The sequence below is a fragment of the Myotis brandtii genome, unplaced genomic scaffold, assembly GCF_000412655.1.
Source record: "Myotis brandtii unplaced genomic scaffold, ASM41265v1 scaffold434, whole genome shotgun sequence".
Lineage (NCBI taxonomy): Eukaryota > Metazoa > Chordata > Mammalia > Chiroptera > Vespertilionidae > Myotis > Myotis brandtii.
In genome coordinates, this window is record NW_005366599.1 from 1,239,846 (window position 1) to 1,245,864 (window position 6,019).

A 6,019-nucleotide genomic window follows, 5' to 3' on the forward strand; every position below is an offset into this window, starting at 1 on the left:
GCAGTGTCCTCAGTAACGTTCCCTGCACACAGAACCTTCTGTTTGTCAAGAGCGTGGGCCTCGGGCACACGTCTTTGTAGCTGCCTGTTGAGCGCTCGGGTTGAAGGGGGACACAGCGATGACTGACCACAGGTAGCGTGGAACCTGTGAGGAGGCGGGTGGGGCCCGGGTGCCGCAGGAAGAGGAGGAAGGCAGGAGGTCGGGAGCCTCTTCCTCTCCCTGGGGGGCCTGGGGGTTGCATGGATGTGAGGCGGACCCGCAGGAGGACTGCGAGCACCAGGCCTTTGCATTCGCAGAGCCGTGGGAATTGGGCGGCCTGCTGGGTGTCGGTGTTTGGTGGGGGCAGGGTGGTATTCCGGAAGGGCCTGTTACTGGGGTGTTCGGAGCCACAGACCTGGCACGTCAGGGCAGCAAGGACCTGGGGTGAAGGCCTGGCTCTGTGGGGGGTCCAGGAACTGGAAGTGTATATGAGGTGGGGTGGGGCCAGAGGCAACCAGGGGTGACCAGCCAGCGGGAGAGATGGCACATGAGTTACCCCCCGACTGGGGCAGAAGAAACCCTAAACTCAAGGTCTGAGTCCCACACCCGCTTGTCCCTCGAGCAGCACACACAGGATTGAGGACGGCCTCGGGGTCACGGATGAAACAGCCTCGCAGCTGACAGACACCTCCCCTGTGCCCGCACGGCCCCCCCACCCCTCTGTTTGCTCAGGGTCGAATTAGCTGCTTTTATGGTCAGTGGGTCAATGGTTCATGCCCTATTCAACCCCCTGCTTGTTTCCTGCTCCCACACCTGCCGTCCCCCCTCTGGAGCCCTGGATCTGTACACTGCGGGCCTTGTGTCGGGGGCTGGGAGATGAGCTGGTGCGCGCGCACACACACAGACATGCACACACACACAGATGTACACACAGACACACACGGACACACTCACAGAGATGCACATATACAGACATGCACACACACAGATGTACACACAGAGACACACAGACACACACAGAGATGCACATATACAGACATGCACACACACAGATGTACACACAGACACACACAGACACACACACAGAGATGCACACACAGACACACACACATACACACACACACACACACACACACACACAGCCCCAGGAAGGGGCAGGCAGGGTCCTGGCAGCGTGCACTGCTCCCCAGCCTCCCCGAGGAGGAGGGAGAATGAGAGACAGCAACCTGGAGGCTGTGCGGTCGCTGTCCAAGGTCCCTTCCAGCAGGTCCGTGTTACCCCCACGTCTGGGAGGCGGACGAACCTGGCTGCCCTAGAACCAAGGACTCGTGGGGGGCTGGGCTCGGCCACAGACCCAACCACCAGGTGGCTCGGGACCTGTGCCACGTCGATCCCAGCCCTGGAGGGACACCCTCGGGGCTCCTCGCCCACCTGAGAAGCAGGCAGAGTCCTCTGGGAATGAGCGTGTCCAGGGGACCCCGCCCTCCCCCTGGGGAGCCCAGGCTTCTGGGGCGGCAGTGGGGACAGGATCTGAGGCCCAAGCCTGTTTGTTGCTAGAATAGTCTTTGCTCCAATAAAGAGGGAAGCCAGGCCCAGTGGCGTGGCTCAGTGGTTGAGCGTCGACCTATGAACCAGGAGGTCACGGTTTGATTCCCGGTCAGGACATATGCCCGGGTTGTGGGCTCGATCCCCAGTGGGGGGCATGCAGGAGGCAGCCAGTTGATGATTCTCTCTCATCATTGATGTTTCTCTCTCTCTCCCTCTCCCTTCCTCCCTGAAAGCAATAAAAATATTTAAATAAATGAATAAGTAAATCTCGCCTGGGCTGCATCCTTGGTACCACAGTCACCTTGGAGCGTTGGGGACGGCGACATAAACACTCCTGTGCTTGCCTCTCTCGCTGGGTGACCCCCCTCCCCCGCATTTATCTCTCGCAAACTATGCGGATGCTGACACCGTGCGCAAAGCCACCATCCGGAAGGGAGCGCGTCCAGGCAGCAAGAATCTGCTTTGAAAACCATGATTCCGCGTAGCCCATTGCCCGCATCTTTGTTCCTGGGCCCTTCGTTTTCCATATCATTTCTCTTTGCAAACACGTGTTGGCATAGGAGGCAATTAAACTCTCTCTACGTTCTCTGCGCAAGGAAAATGAATCGCTGCTTTTTATTTTAATGTAAATAAAATGAGCTGTAATAACCCCCAATTAGCACATTAAAATAAGTTGAAGATTTGTTTTATCATTTTGTTGTCGAGGGGAAAAAAGGCAGCAATGAGAACCTCCTATTAGTGACAACAACAGAACCAGTTGTTTGCCTTGAAGAACAGGGAGAATCTAATTTAAAACTCTCCTCGAGTCTTTGATAATTAATTTCACACCAAACACGCCATTAGAAGGCCTATAAAACATCTGATGGTTTACAATAAAAGCCAAGCCAATGATTCTCCCCCAAACAAGAATGTCAGGAATAAACATGTCGTGTGCAGAATGGAACTGGGAGAGGAGCAAAGGCAACGGAAGGGGGGGGGGGTCTTGCCTTTTTCTCTCGGAGTCGGCGATGTAAGGGGTGAACTTGAGTTTCATCAATGGAGAGAGTAACAGGGACCTTCCTGCCGATGACACCCACCAAACAGCAATCGAATAATCAGAACAATCCGGGGTGCGCACATGAGAGAGAGAGAGAGAGAGAGAGAGAGAGAGAGAGAGAGAGAGAGAGAGAAAGTCTGTCAGAGTTGGAAGTAAGAAGCCGCGAGCCAGCCATTGCTTTGAACACGTGAGACATGAATGACAAAGAACCGGGAGCTCAGCACCTTCTGTTGTGTCCCCCGGGGAAGGGACAGGCTGGTACAGGCGACGTCACGGCAACCATGGGGAAATGTGGGTGTGGACAGCGGGTGAGGCAGGAGGCGCGCCCCACGCAGGCACGCGGGTCAGCATGACTTGTTTTGTTCCTCAACCCAACCTGAGACAATGTGAACGACTCTCAGGTTTGCTGAGAAGAAGCCTGGGGTGTCCTGGTAGCTGTGGCCATCGGTGCGGCTCCCGGCCTCTGGTCTCACTCGCGGCCACATTTGTCCCTGGGGGTGAGCCAGCAGGTGTGCGGCACCCACAGGCTCCCTGTCAGGTCCTGCCCTGCCCTGCTTCCCTCCATGTGGTCTCCACACAGCACACGTTCAACACTGAAGACATGTCATTGACATGGCACACACATTCAGCACAGCACACGTTCAACACTGAAGACATGTCATTGACATGGCACACACATTCAGCACAGCACACGTTCAACACTGAAGACATGTCATTGACATGGCACACACATTCAGCACAGCACACGTTCAACACTGAAGACATGTCATTGACATGGCACACACATTCAGCACAGCACACGTTCAACACTGAAGACATGTCATTGACATGGCACACACATTCAGCACAGCACACACATTCAACAACACAGCACACACAAACACAGCACACACATTCAACAACACAGCACACACATTCAACAACACAGCACACATTCAACACAGCACACACATTCAACACAGCACACACATTCAACACAGCACACACATTCAACACAGCACACACATTCAACACAGCACACACATTCAACACAGCACACACATTCAACACAGCACACACATTCAACACAGCACACACATTCAACACAGCACACACATTCAACACAGCACACACATTCAACACTGAAGACATGCCACCAACATGGCATAAACACTCAACATGCCACACACGTTCAACATGGTACACACATTCAACATGGCACATGTTCAACACAGCACACACAACACACACATTCAACACAGCAAATACATTCAATACAGCACCCATGTCATCCGCACAGCACACACGTTCAGCACAGCACCCATGTCATCCGCACAGCTGGATGGGATCTCCCTTCTGCCCAATCCCTGCAGCTGGTTCCCAAGAAGCTTAGAATCTAAAAGCACACACGTTCAGCACAGCACACAGGTTCAGCACGGCACCCATGTCATCCGCACAGCACACACGTTCAGCACAGCACCCATGTCATCAACACAGCTGGATGGGATCTCCCTTCTGCCCAATCCCTGCAGCTGGTTCCCAAGAAGCTTAGAATCTAAACCCAAGGGCTCACAAGGACCCCTGGGGCTCCACCCACTTCCTTTGTACCTCACCCCCATCCGACCTCCGTGCACACTGACTTGTTTAAAAAAATATATTTTATTGATTTTTTACAGAGAGGAAGGGAGAGGGATAGAGAGTTAGAAACATCGATGAGAGAGAAACATCGATCAGCTGCCTCCTGCACACCCCCTACTGGGGATGTGCCCGCAACCAAGGTACATGCCCTTGACCGGAATCGAACCCGGGACCCTTCAGTCCGCAGGCCGACGCTCTATCCACTGAGCCAAACTGGTCTGGGACGCACACTGACCTTTGCACCCTCCACACCTCCCCCTAGGGCTTCCACATTCTGGAACCTTCTTCCCTGGGACCCACAGGCCTTGCTGGCTCACCGTCAGCACCTGGGTCAGCAGGCAGGCTCTCCTGAGGCCACTCTGGCCTTTATGTCTCCTGCCTTCATCACCAGCGAATGGATTTCACTATTTCACTCCTTTATGCTCCCGCTGCCTCTCTCGCCGGCAGTTAACTCTGTGAGGGCAGGGCCCGGCGTTCTGTATGCTGCGTGCAAGGTCCCTTCCCCAAAGCCTAGCGTGATGGCCAGCACACGGTCAACACTCAACAAGCACCTGGCGAATTAATGAGGGGCTTGTGGGGACGCGGGTGATAAATCGCAGATTAAATTAGCACCGTGTCAGGCGGAGCGCAGGCCTTCGCGTGCGCTGCCTTATTCACCAATGATTCATGGCGCAAACTGAGGGGACTGGTGCGTTCCCTCCACTTTATTTTATGTGAATAATTTCCGAGAGGAAATGGCTAGGATTAAATGACTGACAAGCAGTAAAATCTTCGCACAGCAACGTCTCATGGGGGGCGAGGCCCTTCCACCAGGCAGACACGGAACTGCAGAACAGCAGCCCACATCGCGCCCACGGCCACGCCGCCCTCCCTCCAGATGGACCCGGCACCCCCGCTCTGCTGTGCGTGAACATGGAGCACTTCACATGCACTCACTACTTATTCCCCATCACGCCAGGGTTAGCTTCCTGTGGCCCCTCCATCAGATTACCCCGAACCGGGCGATTTACGCTGTCAGTGCTGGAGGCCAGAGCTCCAAAGTCAAGATGTGGCCCTGGCTGGTTTGGCTCAGTGGATAGAGCATTGGCCCTCAGACTGAAGGGTCCTGGGTTTGATTCCGGTCAGGGGCAAGTACCTCATTGCAGGCGGGGTCCCCGGCCCTGGTTGGGCACATAAGAGGCAGCCAATCGATGTGTTTCTCTCACATCGATGTTTTTCTCTCTCTATTTCTCCCCTCCCTTTCCAATCTCTCTCTCTAAATAAAATAAAGTAAAATAAAATAAAGAAAAATCAAGGTGTGGACAAGGCTGCACTCCTTCTGTAGGCTCCTGGGGGCGGGGGGGAGTTTCTCCTGCTTCGTCCAGTGTCTGGTGGCTGCCCAAAGTCCTTGGCTTGTGGCCACATCACCCCACTCCCTGTCTTCTCTGTCTGTCTGTCTCCCTCTGCATGTCGGTCACAGGGACACTTGTCATGGGTTTCAGAGTCCAGAATGGTCTCATCTCAAGATCCTGAATGTAAGCACATCTGCAAAGACTCCTTAGCCAATGCAGGAGCACTCAGGGTTCTGTCATGGACACCGTGGGGGGCATTTTCAGGCCGGCCGCGCCCCAATACGGCCATGACGGTGCTTTCCCGCACATTTCCGTTGGAAGCTGAGTCCTAGAGGAGGTAACTCACTCACCCAAGGCCACACAGCAGAGCCCCAGAGCCCGCGACGGAGCCTGCGTGGCCCGCTGTTCCATGTCCCCTCATCATGGTCACCGCTCAGAAAGGACTAACCCCACTCAATTCCAAATCTAAGTCTTTAATTATTATTCTAATTTTTTTATTTTTATTATT